The sequence below is a fragment of the Triticum urartu genome, chromosome 3A (assembly GCF_056163025.1).
Source record: "Triticum urartu cultivar PI428250 chromosome 3A, HENAU_Tu73, whole genome shotgun sequence".
In the NCBI taxonomy this organism is placed as follows: Eukaryota; Viridiplantae; Streptophyta; class Magnoliopsida; order Poales; family Poaceae; genus Triticum; species Triticum urartu.
The window spans coordinates 736,621,154-736,638,487 of record NC_141875.1 but is presented as its reverse complement, the minus strand read 5'-3'; the positions used below and the strand labels follow the sequence as shown (position 1 = coordinate 736,638,487).

The 17,334-nt window shown below is 40.5% G+C and overlaps 1 pseudogene; it reads right to left on the bottom strand.

Moving 5' to 3' along the window:
• Nucleotides 1-823: 823 nt before the first annotated feature.
• The window catches only part of LOC147982462 (uncharacterized), a 31,768-nt pseudogene continuing 15,257 nt past the window's right edge, over nucleotides 824-17,334 (bottom strand).

Here is a 17,334-nt window from a genome sequence, read left to right as displayed (position 1 = left end):
TCAAAAACACAAAATTTTGCGGCTGCATGAGTGAGTGCACTAATAATCAATCTCCTGTGAGACTCACAGTGAGAGATACTATACCAGCCAGCCGGAGATTGTGCATGCGTACGTACGTGTCGATCTCCTCCTGGCTAGTCTCTGGCTGGCCGTGGTCGTGGATGCATCGGACAAGGCTCTGCTGCCGGCAGGCGCCTCCAGACGCCGGCAAGACTATGTGGGCGGCAGACGGCGACGACGACGTTGGTACGACGTTGTACCCTGCAACCAATGCTTAGGCAACAGGTATATGGCGTGGCCTGTCCGATCGACTCCGACCGCACGCGCAGAGAGCTGCATGCTTGGAGCTTTGCTTTCAACATATAGATGCATGAGGTACGTACGTACACAGTTATGCTGCCTTCATTCTGGCGCTGAAAGTCAGACATGCGTGCCTGCAGAAATCTCCCAGCTAGCAATGTAACTATCATATTCAGCCCGTTTCCAAATATATTACTGTCTAGATATAGTTTCTTTTTGAATTAAACTCTGTAAAGTTTGATCAAATTCATAGAGAAAATATACGATACAAGATACATACTTCCTCCATTTTTATTTACTTTGCATATTAGCTTTGTCTTGTGTCAACATTTGTAAACTTTGACCAGGTTTAAAGAAAACAATATGTTTTTGATGAAAAGAGCTTTTTCCCAGCCCCATTTTATTGATAAAAACGAGGCATCATAACCAAACCATATTTTTCCTACCTCTCGAGTCTCAGCCAAAGTAGCAGGGCCAGAAAAGGACACAAGTTTTTAAACCACATCCACTGGAAGTCTCAAGCCTACAGATGAAAACAAAGTGAATGCAATGATCTAGCTAGAGAAGCATTTCTTCCTGCCGACTCCAGCACGAGGAAAAAGCCATCCGCATCTTCATCCCCACACAGGCTCAGACCCAAGCAATCCTCAATATCTCGCCTCTTCGCCGATCCAGCAGTAGCAGGCATTTTTGCATGAGAATGGGCTGCGAGTCGGTGCATAGGATCTTCCATTGGTGTAGCTGCCTGCTTATTCGCCCCAGCAAAAGCTTTACATCTTTCCAAAGCAGGCCCTGAAATAACATATCATTACAAACTTAATCAGCTTATAAAAAAGAATTCCATAACCATTTCCAACAAGGAGTAGAAACTCCCCCAAGTTTAATCAGCTTATAAAAATGATTTAGTGGAATATGAACCAGAAGCTTCTAACATCCAAACAGGTTTACGAGGTTCATCAGAAGGAATAAAAGAAAGCAATAAGGACAAGAATTGTTGCCATCTGTCCAAGAAACTGGCATCAGCAAGGAAAACAAATAGCACGCTATACAAAATAGCACTGTCCCTAAAAATATGCTATTAGCGAGACATTTTACACTGATCAATTTAACGAGACAATTCTCTACATGCTATAGCGTGCTATTAGCGGCGCTATAGCATGCTATTTTGTTCAGTGGCATGAACACATCTCCGCCTGAAGGAGAGTTTAAGTTCATGCCCATCCCAAACCTGAGACACAGTGCAGTTTTGCTATTGACAAATGTAAAAAATATCCCAAAACTAAGTTTTCACGGTATAATCTCCAGCCCAAATGTCATGCCCAAAAGTAATTCTAGTTCCACCACCCAACACCCATTTATAGAAAGGCCCAATAGCTGCACATACCAGGTGAGTCCCTTCCAGAAGGAGGACCCCACATTCTGCTTGGACCAAGGCAGATTAGGTTTATAACTTTTATACTTATGATTTAGCAGGACAACCCAGTCCTTATCAGAAGATTGGAATGATCTCTTAATCAAGTAAGCAAGGAAAGATAAACTGAGTTCCTTAAGATTAGGGATACCAAGCCCTCCAAACTCCTTTTTCTCGGACAAAATCCCCAGATTAGCAAGGTGATATTTACGCACATCACCACAGTCACCCCAAAAACGAGCCATTTGTTAAGAAATGGCTTTTTTATGAAAAGAGGAGGTCTCCCTCTGATTTCATTAACGAAACTCAACCACGGAGAACCAGCATTCGACATCATCATAGGTTTACTGCAGTTTTACAACTACTACTAGATAAGACTACGGGATTATTTCTAGCGGGAACACTACACCACAACACTCGATTCGGGGCAATTAACTGCCGGGAGAAATACTGGAATAAGGGCAAATCTTCTGCCGGGAACCTTATAGCTGTTGGGAGAAGTACTAAAGGGCAGTGAAACATGATTCCCGGCAGCCATTCTTGTGGCAGTTCTATCTGCCGGGAGAAACTCTGTCCCGGCAGTTTTTCTGCTCTCTTAAGGGTCTTCTCCCGGCAGATTACATGCCATTGCATCCGTGTTGTGGTGTAGTGGAACATACTCGCCACATAAGGCGGGAAAGGGGGACGCAGCCCCAAGCTCGACCATGCTTATACTACAAACCAAAACCAACAAAAGTACCACCAGGGGGCGGAATGAGTAATCCAGCTTCAGCATCCCAGTCTAAGAACCCCCGGTCTCCATCCTTGCGACGCACTGTGCACCTCACTTGCCACCTGCTCGACTAGCTTTGCCCCCAACATCAGAAGATTGCGGTCTGGATTTTTTCTGCAAAATAGACCAATCCACAGTCCAATTGCAAATTAGTTTCACAAGATTCATTGGATCATTAATCTGTTTTGCTCGAAATATAATATCATTCCTGCATTTTCATATGGACCAAAACAAGGAAGAAACCCCAACTAGAATTAGTTTTTTTCTGGTTTCCGAAAAATGTTTTTAGCCAAACATTGAGACATTCATCTAACCCCCCCCCCAGGGGTCGATCTTAAATCAAATGAGCATTTCAAAAAACTTCATAACAACCTGGCAGCAGAACAAGAGAAAACAGATGGTCAATATTCTCATCTTGTCCAAAATAGATGCAACCCTATATCCCTTTCCAACCTTTTATAATTAGGTTGTCTTTAGTTAGAATGCTTCTTCTCACAATCAGCCAGTGAAACATTTTAATTTTTGCTGGAATTTAATTTTCCAGAGAAACTTATGAGGAGACCCCACATTGGTTTTGATAAGTAAGAGATATAATGATTTGACGGAAAATTTTCTGTCAGCTGTCAGCATCCATTGGGGTTTATCTTTTCCCCCATACATCCTAACTTCTTCACATCTCATTTTAAGACTAGACCAAAGTAGATTTTTATCATCATTTAGAGATCTTCTAAAAGTGAAATTATTCCACCCCATGTCAATTGCTTTTGCCACAGAGATACCAAGGTCAAAGCTAATATTGTATAAACTGGGATGTGTCTCTTTCAAGGGTTTGGTTCCCACCCACCAGTCCTCCCAAAATCTAGTGTTTCTTCCACCACCTAATTATTTCTTTACATGTTTATAAAACAAGTCTTTTATTTGCATAAGGCTCCCCCAAAAACTGGGAATCTCCATGTTTTGTCTTAATTCCAGAGATGCATTTTCCTTTTACATATTTATTAAGAAGTATATCTATCCAAATTCCTTCCTCGATTTCTAGTTTCCAAAACCATTTAACCAAAAGAGCTTTATTCATTAGCTCTAGATTTAAGATCCCCAAACCTCCCAAACTTTTAGGAAGGCAACAGGTTTTCCAGTTAACCAGGTAGTATTTCTTTTTTTCTTCATTTTCCTGCCATACCAATGTGGCTCTAAAAGATCGGCTTTTTTCTGACACCTACTGGTAAAGGGTAGAAAGACATCATATAAATTGGTATATTGGAGAGACAAGACTGGACAAAAGTCACTCTCCCTGCCATATTCAACAGCCTACCCTGCAAACAGGCACATATTTTTTCAATTTTTTTAGTGACCACCTTCCAAAACTTGTTCCCTAGTCTCTCATCAGAGATATATAAACCAAGATATTTCAAAGGGACCTCTTATCTTTTTATAGGTAAAAATTTCCTGGTATATGTCACCATTTTCCCTGGCCTCACCAAACAGAAACTCTTCACTTTTGTGAAAGTTTATTGTCAATCCAGATTGCTAAAACGTAGTCGGGATGAAATTTAAGTTTCTAGCACTTTCCTCATCATCCTTAATCAGGAAAATGGTTTCATCAGCATATTGGAGCATGTTCACACCATTATTCCCAAACTCAGGCATCACTCCTTTGACATATCCATTAAGCTTGGCTTCGTCTAAAATAATGGCTAGAGCATCAGCCGCTAGATCAAATAAAAAAGGGGACATAATATCCCCCTACCTCAATCCTTTGTGAGTTTTAAAATAAGGACCTGCCAATTAATTTAATCCCAACATGTCCCCAATCATAGTGTGCATTACCAGATCACACCATTTATCAGGAAATTGCTTTAGTTGCAACATTTTGTAGACAAATGGCCATTTTATTTTATCACAAGCTTTCTCAAAATCCACTTTAAATAAAATTGCACTCTGTTTTTTTATGATGAATAGTGTTTAAAGCCTCATGCAGCAAAACAACTCCTTCCATGATATATCTCCCTTTAATAAAGGCAGTTTGAGTGGGGGAAATTACAGGTTTAATAACTTTTCTTAGCCTATTCATCAACACTTTTGTAATTATCTTAAAGCTAACATTAAGGAGGCATATTGGTCTGAATTTTTGAATTTGTTTAGCATCAGAAACTTTTGGCACTAATGTGATGATACCATAATTGAGTCTTGAGACATCAAATTTCCCAGCATGAAAGTCATTCAATAATTTCATGAGGTCCCACTTAACTAAATCCCAAAAATGATGATAAGAATCTACAGGCAACCTATCGGGACCTGACTTTTATTGTTTTCCATACTAAATACCACATAATACAATTCCTCCATTGAAAAGGGTTTTATCAACAAGCCATCTTGTTCTCTCGTAATTCTAGGTGCATTTTGAATATTCAAATTAATTCTGGAAGGATCATCTTGGCCAAAAAGATTTTTATAGAAGTCAGTGATGTAGTTGATTAGACACTCCTCCCCCTCAATCACCCCTTCATATTGATGAAGCGAGAAAATTCTACTTTTCCGCCATTTGCCTTAGCATGATAATATTTAGTATTGCAGTGCCCATATACCTATCTTTATATCTCTGTAGCCACTTTAGTTCCTCTTGTTTAAGCAATCTATATAATTGGGCCCTAAGCTCCTTCTGTTCATTTCTGTCTTGAGCAGATAGCCCAAAATTTTCAGTATTCTTATCAATATTCTCTAGTTAATTAAAATTTCTTTTTTCCATTTTCAATACCAGGCATCAGAGTTCAACATCCATCCTCTCACCTTTTGCCTAAAAGTCATCATCCTCATCCGCTACTGTTCAATGGTATTACCAGAGTAGACTACGGACCAAATTTAATGAGAAAAGTCTCTGAACCCTTCCCCCAATATCCATGAATTTTCAAATCTGAAAATTGGAGTAAAATTATTTCTACTACCCATATCTAGGATCAGAGGTGTATGGTCAGATAGTTCCCTTTCTAGAGCATATACTTGAGCCAAAGGGTAATGTTCTTCCCAATCCGTGCATATTAAAATTCTATCAAGTTTCTCATAAGTGGGATTATCCTAGTTATTGGCCCAAGTGAACCCCCCCCCCATTCAAAGGCAAGTCTCTTAATCCTGCCTTCTCAATAATGGCATTGAAAACAAAACTCCAGTGGTCATTTCCAATGGGTTTGTTCTTTTCAGAGCCTTTTCTAATGATATTAAAATCCCCTCCCATCACACATGGGACAACAGCATTATCTTGGGAAACCCTACACATTTTTGCTAAATAAGTAGCTTTGCCTGAATTCTGTGCATCTCCAGACACAATGATGAGGTTCCAATCAAATTTACCTTTTTTTATCAAAGAGTAAAGTTCTAACAAATTAAACACCATTCTCAACATTGAGAATGTCAAAATTATCATTATTGATGCCCACTAAAATCCCCAAGCTCCTCCTCTTGGTTGAGCCCACTTCCAACTAAAAAACTTCCTCCACACAAATTATGAAGTTCATTTCTAGTAAAATCATTCTTAATATTTTCCGAAGTCCTATAAAATATATTTTCTTATTATAGATAGTCTCCTTGATAAAGTTCCTCTTGATATCATGAGCTAACCCCCTCACATTCCAAACCATCCCTATCATTTCTTTCTTCTTTTCACTATTTTTTTGTTCCCCTAATAGAAACAACAGGCTTCACATAGGTGATACCAGGTGAGCCATTACTGCCTTTTTTACCACTGGTAAAAATGTTCTTAAGATGAGAATAATAATCCATTTCCAACTTAGCATATGAGTGGTCATCATCAGAACATAATTCTCTAATACTCACATCACCAGTATCAATGAGATTCATCTCTATTGTTTCTGGAGGGTCATTTTTCTGGATGATGTGAGTTTGGAAGAAATCTTTTCTATGCTGCTCCATTTTAGCAATGATTTCCAAATTTGGTTAATCATGCTAATGGAACACCCCAGTTCAATACCAATTTTATCTGCCATAAAGAGTAAGGATGAGTTATGGACTACTAAATCGGAATTCTTAGCATAGTTGTCTTTATCTCCAGCTCTCTGTTTAGCTAGTTCTTCAATTTTGGCATCCTGTTTGTCAACCAATCTGCCACATCTTCTTAAATTTTCCTTCATGGTGTTGTCTAGCTCTTTTTCTTCTTCACCTTCCCCAGTCTTTACCCCCAATCTGGTCAATGTGTGGAGTAATAGTAGTAGATGCAGAATCCTTCCGGTCACTTGTCTCAGACGTGATGCCTATATACATGATAATTGCCTTAGAAATCGTCATAATTATTTGCTTTTCTGTCAATTGTCCAACAGTAATTTGTCTACCCATCGTATGTTATTTTTATGAGAGAAGCCTTTAGTGAAAAGTATGGCCCCTGGGTCTATTTTCTATCATCTATTAAAACCAAAAATACCTTGCTGAAATTTTCTTTTATTTATTTTCTTTTATATTTTTGTTCGATCTATCTATCAAAAACTATATCGTTAAATCTTGCTTGTAACCGTCAAGAGACTGACAACCCATTGTTCACATTGGGTTGCAAGTATTTGTTGTATTTGTGTAGGTGATGTTTACATAGTGTTGCTTGGTTCTCCTATTGGATTGATAACCTTGGTTTCACAACAAAGGGAAATACTTTTCTCTACTGTACTGTTGCATCATCCTCTCCTCTTCAGGAAAATCCCAATGCAGCTCACAAGTAGCAACCACCACACTCATTTGAGTCCCATCTAGAATAATGTCACTCCCTCTACCATATCTCTAGTAACTAGACATTTCTAGTGGTGAGAGATTTATTGTTAAGAGATCATCTCTTAATTAAGAGAAGGCAAAGCCTTTTTTCTACTTTCTCTTTCCTCCCCATCATCATTTATCCTATGTGTCACTCCTAAGATTGCATCATTATACGTGCCCTTAGTCTCTTTACATTTTCCCCACAAATCAGTGTGTATTGGAAATCATGTCTTAGTGAGCCAGTGCATGCAGGATCATTTATAATCAAGAACTCAACGAGCCAACGCATGAAGCCTAAACAACCCCTTATCACTCATCCTATGTACTCAAAGTTATTTATTTGATTGCAAGCTTTCGAGATAGTCATCTCTATATTTCTTAGACGGTGTGAATATATGATCGATGATGTTAAACCTTCATGTATTGTCGGCTCTCTTCTCTTCATCTTGGGTGTGCGCCACACTCATTTGAGCCCCGCCTAGAATAATGACACTCCCTCTACTACATTGGTTCTTATGACTCATGCTCATTGGTGTTCAATACTGGCTGGAAGTGTAGTTAACTTACTATGTGGGGAAGCATTAGTTCTTCTAGTTAATTATTTGTATGTAAGTTTTTTTATCAAAGTGGGGAAATGCTATTTATTGATGATATGGATGAAATGGATTGTCCGACAGTACATGTATTCTTTTGTGAAGTTATGCCCTACTGATTTCAAGACTTAAAAATATTAATAATGTCAAATGGATGTTCCAAGTAGAAATCCTTTATTACTAATGTCTCTGTTGCGGCGACATCTTCGAACTAGTTCCCTATTAATGGGTTTGTTGTAGTGAATCTTCTCTCCACTACATTTTGTTGGTGTCAACTTCCTTTTTGTCCCCGAGCCTGATTCATCTGGTGGAGTATGCTACATTTTTGTGGCAGGGGTGTGCTCTACACTATGTGTGTATTATATAAGATTTTTGGAAAGTGTGTACTATACTTCTGTATAAGGCATTCCATACTTCCTAACTAATATTTCTCAATTAAACGCTTGTCATTTCTATCCTACAAATGGTTTTCCATGTTAGATCTTTTAACCAGATTTGAGATGGGTATTGTACTTATAGGGACGAAGCTCCCATGTAAGCATTGGGGTCAATTGCCCCCAGTGAAATTAGGTAATCCTTCATTAATTTAGTACTAATTGTTATCCATTTATTGAAGATGACCCCACTGTCGTAGACATGACCCCATCTCACTTTTTGTCTAGCTTCCCCATTGGTGGTACTCATAATCTTCATGTCGTTACACGTCCTCCATCCTTAGGTCGTGGCATCCATGACCATAAAATCATTGCTAATAACATAACTAGCTCATGACTATATAGTATTGTCATGTCATTTTGAGTCATCATTAGAAATCACCCATATAATGTGTGGCTAATTGGTTGACCGTCTTTTTCACCTTCTCTCTTTTTCTTTCCTTTGGATTTACTATATGTTTGCTTTGGAGCATACGTAGGGTTGTTGTATGATAGCCCGATCCTCTAAAAAAAATATCTTGTCGATCTACGCTATATTAGAAAAATCATTCTTTCCGTTTCAAATTAATTGAACTTATTGTTATTGGTCTTTCCTAATTCATAACTATTTATGTTTGACCAAGTTTGTAGAAAAATATATAAATATCTAGAACCCAAATTAGTTGCAATGCATTCTGTATGCAATATACTTTCGTAATACACACATTTGATGTTGTAGACCTTGCCATGTTTTTCTATAAACTTTGTCAAACTTCTAATAAAAATTGAAACTTCAATAATTTGAAAATGAGGGATTACTATATAAACATCATACAAGGCTCATATTATACTCTCTCTTTTTCCGGGTGAGCTCATATTATACTTTTTTAAGGGGTAGCTCATATTATACTTGCTCTAACGGGGAGCAGAATGGCCGCACGGCGGTGTGCATTCCTCTCTTAACTCAGCAACTAGTCCGCTCCGGCGATTTGCAAGATTCATATACTCTCTCTGTTTCTAAATATAAGTCCTTTTAGATATTCCAACAAGGAACTACATACGAAGCAAAATAAGTGAGTATACACTTTAAAATATGTCTATATACATTTCTATGTTGTAGTCAATTTGAAACCTCTAAAACAGACTTATATTTAGAAACAGAGGAGTATATATATTTCTACGTGCGTGTGTGTACACAGTGAGTGAGAAAGTAACAGTGGGCGGAGGTAACATGATCCAAAGCATTGGACGGTAGCTGGCTCGATCGGCGAGGCCGGGTTTTAAATTTACTGATTGACGCGTGCGAGAATCCGCCGGATGCATCGATCATATCCCCGTATCCATTCCAATCAAACCTCGCCGTCAGCAGCATTGGCAAAGATGCGCGAGCTATGCACATATAGCTATAGGTGTTTCGCTTTGTTTTGGTTTTGCCGACAGAGACACGAGATCGTCATCGGGCTACCGCTGTCTGTTCGATCCATACATCCCACGTCAACGCTCCATACGCATCGATACATGTGCATGCATGCATGGACGCATGGCCAGCTTGCCGTGCTCCAACGGCCAGGATCACTCGCGCCTCCATGATCGGCACCGATCGTGCGGCCGTCCATCGCCCACGCATGCGCACATGTACGTAGGAGAGATGATCGATCGAGTGGAAGCGAGAGAAATGAAGCGAACACGGACGCACACACATTCATACACGCATTGACACACATTGTCACAGGACTCTAGCTAGGTACTCGTACTGTAGTCTATAGTGGCTACTCGTATTGGTGTCCGTATGGAGAGGTGACGAAGTAATTACTGACAGCACGCAGGCAGGGACAGGGATGGACGCCCGGGATTTGATGGATGGATGGGATCCGACGGATGGGCCCGGGCCGGCAGTGGTGAAAGGTGACGGGTGCAGGCTTTATATTTACTTTACTCCCTTGGCTGCATCCTATCCTTCATGTGCCCGCTGCTCCCTTTGGGTCGTGAACATGAACTGCATATAGTACTACACCATGTTGCAAAATGAATCTTTATTTCACCTCCGGGCCTCTTGGTTTCACCACGCCGTAAATTTTGATCCCAACTCGCAAACTAACCGTTAACATGCATCTTAGCTAGCTCCGGATGCATGGATCAGAGAACATGTAATACCACTTAACTTGAACATCTACGAACAAAGTTAGTGGGTGTCCATTTACAAGTAACCAGTACTAATCCAGCACAAACTGGATCAAGTGGATATATGCCCAATATCAGGGTGCAAGAAAGAAGAGACAAGATCCATAATTATGCATCATCATATACATTCTTTTTAGATTGATCAACAGAGCTTATATGTGTATCTTTCTGTATAAAAAAAATAAAAAATCAAGAGAAGAGAAGACAAGATCTTAGTGGAGATTTGCGGCAACCGGTTAGTGTGATGGCACACTGAGGTTTGTTGACCCGAAGAAAGAAGCCAAACAAACCCAAAGCCATATATAGTAGAACTACTATTGCAGTACAGTTGGAATATTCCAGAAGGCAAAGGCAAAGGCTAGCTGTAAGCATATATTATTGCTTTTTCTCGTCCTTTTAGCTTCACCTTTTCCTAGATAGATAGAAAAAGAGGCAGAGGGAGCAGAGCAGAGGCGACGGCGACGACGTGCGTGCAGTGCAGTGACTGCATGCAATGCAAGTTACTACGTGCAGTAGCCAGAAATCCGTAGCGAGATTCTGCGGAGCTTATTTCGCGCCCGCTCCATGCAGCGATTATTTTCAAACTAGCTAGCCATGTCAGCCTCACAGAGTCCACACACGCCCACGTAGACCGCACATGCATGCATGCATGCATGCACCGTGTGGTCACCGGTCGATGGATGGATCGATCGTGCGTGCATGCATGGGATGGGATCCCGTACGTACGCGTTGCATCGACCCATCACACGCACGCACGCGCGCATGCATGCCGTTGTTAATCTCGCATGCACCAGCAGCTTTTCTTTTCCTGGTGTACTAATTGGGTGGTCTATGCACCATGGAGTGAGTACTCCTACATTGCATGTGCATGGTGTGTGCGTACGTGCCAATCACACGCACACACAGCACGTACTCGCGGTACCATATATCCATCCATCTATCTTAAGTTAGTTGTATGCAGATGCAGCTAGCTGTGACTGCTGAACCGATCGATCGAGCACGGAGCGCCTGACTAGTGTGTAACGCCCATGCACCTGCTGGCTGGCCTTTTCCACCTGCAGTACGTACTGCACTGTACTAGCAGCAGCCATATGATATTTACTGCCAATGCAGACGATTAGAGCATGGCTAATAGTACAACAAACTGCGGGATATATGATGTTATCATATTATCTATAGTCACTGCTTCTAGTCAGTTACCGGGTGGCAGACCCGGTTAGCAATCTCAAACCTTGATATATGAAAAAAAAATTACTTCTAGTTACTCATACAACAAGGGTTAGCTATAAGATTTGCTATAGGACTAGTCCTCCTATTTAAAAACATAAATTTAGTCAAACTTTGCATAGTTTGACTTCAAACAAATATTATATGCAGAGTATAAAATATAGATATAATAGTAGCTTTGAAATAAATTAAGATCGACATATAGGTGTATGATGTATATTCAAATTAAAAGGATCCCCTAGTAATTATTCAAATATGGAACTTCATTAATTAGTACAACCATCGGTTGCTGAATGATTTTTGACTAACAATAGCAGGTAACTGTATAGGGAGCCTAAAAAATACTTGTTTTCTGGTCATCCATGCCCACGAAATGTTCAAAAAGCAAATTTGTTCACTAGTTTGTCTTACATTAAATATAGTATTCAAAACAACTATTACTCATAAAAATCAATATGAAACTACACTGGTTTTGAGTATGCATGACTATAGCCCGCCGACTTAGAAATAGTTATTTCTTGGGCCAGGAAAGAGCCGTCAAGATATTCTCATTGCTTACGTGAATATAGAAATGTAGATGGGGTGATGGATTGGGAATAGATTTCGCAGTCGACTGGGAAATTATGAAACCTACTAGTTGTTTGGAATTTTGACTAGGAGTGTTTCCAAATTCAAGAACTGTTAATGAACCAGAGGTATGGAGGTAGAACCCAATCCATGAAAAAGACATGAACATCTCCCAAATACACAATGTATCGCCGTTATTCATTGCAGAATCCATCACAGCATAATTAAGAAATTTATTATGTAAAATCAATTTGTCCTTCACGGTTTACCCTCCTAATTTTCTTAAGGCAATGGTCGATATGAATATTGTTTTAAAAAAGATATGAGTACAGGCAGAATTAAATTGATGCAGAAGTCAAGTCAGGCAATGGTAGGGACTTGGAAGAGATCGAAGTTATTAGATAACAAAAACAATGGTGCTTTGAAGGCTGAACCCAAGCTATGGCAGGGCTAGCTAGCAGGTAGGTGACTATAAGCTGGTCCGGGGCCGGGCAGCATGCAAAGCATGGATGCTTGCTCGAAGCGCATGGCCGAAATGGCAGCTAGCTTGTAACAAACGCAAAAGATGCGCTTGTTTCGTTCCCAAAATGATGGCTCGCAAGCTGTACACTACACATGCATGTCCAGCAGCATCATATCTCTCACTCTCGACCGATCGATCAAGTAGCTATAGCCTAGCCTAGCCATGCGTCTACACGTCTGTCAATATGTGTAGAGGCACTATATATCGATATGATGCATTGAAGCGAGTTGGTTCGGTTTACTCCAAAGGGAAACATTTCTTGGGCAGAGCTGGCTCCATCGATCATGCGTGCGTCTCCCCTCTCGCTCTGTGTGGCTAGTGGCCGAGCCCAGAAGCCAGTAAAAGCGCCTCTCCCTTTTGGAATCTCTCCTCCCTATGGCCATTGCGATGGCGATGGCTAACCACCACTGTTCATCGCCACTGCCATTATTATTACTCGAGGTGTCTCTGGGCTCTGGCAACGCATTGCATGTTGAGTTTTGTGTAACAGTCGGTAACTGCACTGTACTCTCACTCTCAGTCTCTCCGTGTGTGTGAACTGTGAAGAGAGAGAAGGCTTGCTTAGCTGGCTGGCTCATCTACCTCATCTGTCTTGTGGTATTTATAAGCCGGACTGCCTAGAGGCTTCGGCACATATCACCCAGACCCAGGGCCTTTCGTAGTTGCTATGAGAGTGGGAGAGAGTAGCTAGCCATAAGTCTTCTTCAATCCCTTTCTCTCCCTCTTCCTCCTTTCATGCATGTTCCTCAAGAGCTTGCTCCTCTTCCATGCATCAACACATGCTTTCCGAGGAATCTTCCATTCTTCATCATCATCATCTTCTTCTAGCTAGATTTGTGAGAGAGTACACATATATGCTACATAGGCTAGCGTCGATGTCGGAAATCTGCTTGCTGCAGCCAGCCAGCCGGTGATTTCTGGTGTGGCATCATCAAGATTCACACAATGTATGGCATGCATGCAATGCTCTCCTCCTTCCTCATCCATGCATGGGAGGTGGGTGGATTGATGAGCTTGCTACCTAGCCAGCGTACTATGTGTGGGAATCTTGATGATGCTGCATCGGTGATCAATGGCTAATTAGTGATCAATGAACCAACCTACCTTGACGCCGCTCGCTCCTCACAAACTCTCTCCCCCATTTGTACACTAACTCTCTCAGATCTAGTCCGGCCGGCCGAGGTCCGATCCAGGTAAGATTAAGCTGACATTAATCACCATGACTTTGCACCAAGCCTTCTAGTTGTAGAGCCCTTTCAATACGTCCCTTAGCTAATGGCATTTATATATTTCTACTAGTATAGCTAGGTAGGTATGCAGATGCACTTCATAGTTCATGCTAAATCTGAGAGAGTTAGTGTACCTGCATCTGCATACTACCGAGTTCACATGGCCAGTCTCAAGGGTTTTTTGTTTGGTTGGTTGAGGCTGAGTTAAGTTCAAGTTAGTTAGGCTATTCTCTTTATTTGTTACGAACTTCTACTGTTAGAGAAAATGGTAGAAACTAATAACTAAATATAATTAAGCTTGTAGCGGTCCATTCGTCAAGTATATATAGTATTCCTTTTGATCCATATTAATTGTCGTTGATTTAGTAGGAAGTAGTTTCTTGTAACTTAGGCAGTACTGCAATAGCTAAATTAGGACGTACGTAGTGATTGTTCACTAACAAAATAGTCGTAGTGATTGTTCAAAACACAAAATAGTCGTAGTGATCGTTCAAAACACAAAATAGTACGTGCTGTGGTAACCGCAATGGCATCAACTAGCTAGCTGGCCGTTGATCCACTGACGTACGTGCTGTGGTACACCGTACGCCAGTACATAGTACTGCATGCTCAAACTCGTGACTATGATCCTGCAAAAGTCAGTTACACACATATGGCCCGTTGGTACTATGGGCGTACACATATTTTTTTTATTTTAGTGGAGAAAAAGTGAAGATTCCACCATGCATGATTATTCTCGCTGATCTCTAGCTAGCTCTCAAAAATGGCTGCATGGTCGATCACACGATCGACCATACCTTGTTCTGTGCAAATTAATCGATTCTCACTCGAAAATGGAGAGGTGTACTGCGTGCATGGATTATTATTTTTTGTTTATTACAAGGATTTATTTGCTTGTTTATTTGATTGATCGCATTCTAATAAATCCACCCTCTGTGAGAAAAAGAAACGACCGAATTGGCTGGTTGCAGGTCATTTATTTTGTTTCAGGTGGAGCTGATAAGATACTGGTGCATTCATCCAAATGCTATGGGCACACACCAACATGCATGCACCAATTTGTCCTGATGCATGCATGCGGATCCATGGAGATCTCTCTTCTGTCTCTCTCTGCACATGTCCACACCACTCGCGCCTTCTACGCGATTAGACTCCTGTACGTACCTACGTACGCATACACACTAGCTACGTACAGGCTAGTCCTACCTCCTGCGTAGAGTAGTACCTAAGCTAGGTACAGTAGCTCAGCTTTGCACATAGCAATAAATCACATGCATGTATGGATCCATCGGTCGAGACCGATCGCGACGTTGCCTAATGGCCTGTGCAGTGTACGCACGTACGTACCTAGGTCGGGTGTCTGGGTGTAATTATTTCCTGTACAACGTTGTACACGGCTCAGTTGTGTGTGTGTGTGTGTGTGTGTGTGTGTGTGTGTGTGTGTGTGTGTGTGTGTGTTTTGTAGCTACCAGAGGAGAAAAGAGACCCATGTTTCGGAAATTCAATTCGGCTCCCAGGAGCACGTGCTCCCGCGCCTAAAAATAATTTTTGAAATGTCAAAAAATCAAAACAATTTCTTTATGTGTTGTTAGTCACATCCAAATGCTACCTGCAAATTTTGAGGCAAAAAGATTGAGCATTTTGGCATGTGCCAAAAAAATGAACACCAAATGTCACTCCAAATTTGTTTTTTTCACCGACAAAATACTGCTGCTCCATTTCCAATAATTCTACACCCATGTAAACTTAAGAAATCTTTACTTAATCCTTCTCGCTAATTATCTCTCCTCCCCTGATTTGGCGGGGGGGGGGGGGGGGGGGGGGCTTCCTTCCTTAGTTCCACTTCTGATCTCCCACATAGGACTGCCCGTTAAACACATAAATATTTTACGTAGGTGTAGCATTCCTCCTCTGTTTCTCATAAAAATTGTTAAGCATGATGGTGACACTAACACTAACATCTACAAAAAAATTCAAAATGTTTTGAAAACATTTACTATTTTTCCTGGGAGCCAAAACGCCCCTCCCCTGATGTTTGGGTTAAAGCTTCCCACTCCCGGTTTTATTTACCTCAGGAAGGGACCCACGGCTAGCATATTTGTATTGATCAATAATGTCAATCCCACAAAATAACTATTGTTTTTAAAAGAAAATTAAGTTTCATGGAAATTTAGATAATCAAGCTACTTGTTTGTATCTTCCTGAGAAAAATAAATAAATGTCGGTCTCAGATGTGACATCCTGTAATATCATGAACTGGATGAGGGTGATATGGGCGAGATGTTGTTTCCCCTGAATCCTACTCCATCCGTTCCATAATGTAGTGCGTATAGATTTTTTTTAAAGTCAAACTTTGACCAAGCTTTTAGAGATAACTGTTGATATCTACAATACCAAATATATAATGTATGAAAATTCATCTTATAATGAATCTAATGATATAAGTTTGGCATTCTAGATGTAAATGTTTTTCTCCACGAATTTGGTCAAATTTTGTGATGCCTGACTTTTCAAAAAATCTATATGCACTACATTATAGAACAGATGGAGTACTAGAAACCGGAGCACGTGAATTTGCAAAATTGGCTTTTTTAATGCATAACATGATATTGGTAGCAACTCAGAGAGGGACAATGTCATGCAAGACATGCATAAATAAACATATTTGTTATCCACTCTAATCTAGTGCGAGGAATCCTATTGATTTTCTATATGAGTGTACTAACTTTTGTTTTCCCACTCCATTGCTCTCAATATTGTCCATAAAAAAATTGGATCCACATATTATAAAAATGGTATAAAGTCATTGAAACCAAGGCCTAATGTGTCACACTACGTCGGTGGGGCCTAATTGTGACAAAAATCACTGCCTCAAACCTCTTAACAAATATATTTTTCTAGTATTACAAGAAATAACTATTACATACATAAAAATCAGAATTTGAGATTTCTAACAATAGTGTGTTAGACAAGAAAAACTATCACCCCCCCCCCCCCTGTTTCAAAACACCAGGAACAAAAGATGGTCGGACCCTATTATACGCTTCATGTGAAGGATATAGTGCACTTCACTTGAAGAACATGTGCATGGGCTAGCCCATGTTCCAGATTTCTTTTCTTTTCGATAAGGTTTCGCTCAGTAACCACTTCACCCAAAAGTTCAATGGATGAAGAAGGTTGGACGATCCACATATACTTCAACATCCCTCCACATGTGCAGACACTCTCGCCTCAAATGTGGGCACGATAGGCACTTGCCTCCGTGTTTGTGGATGAGGATGAGCGAATGCGCTAGCCGGGACGATAACTTGAGGTCTTTGCCTCTAATGCCATGTAAGGTTTCACTGATCAACTAGTTCATCCAAAAGT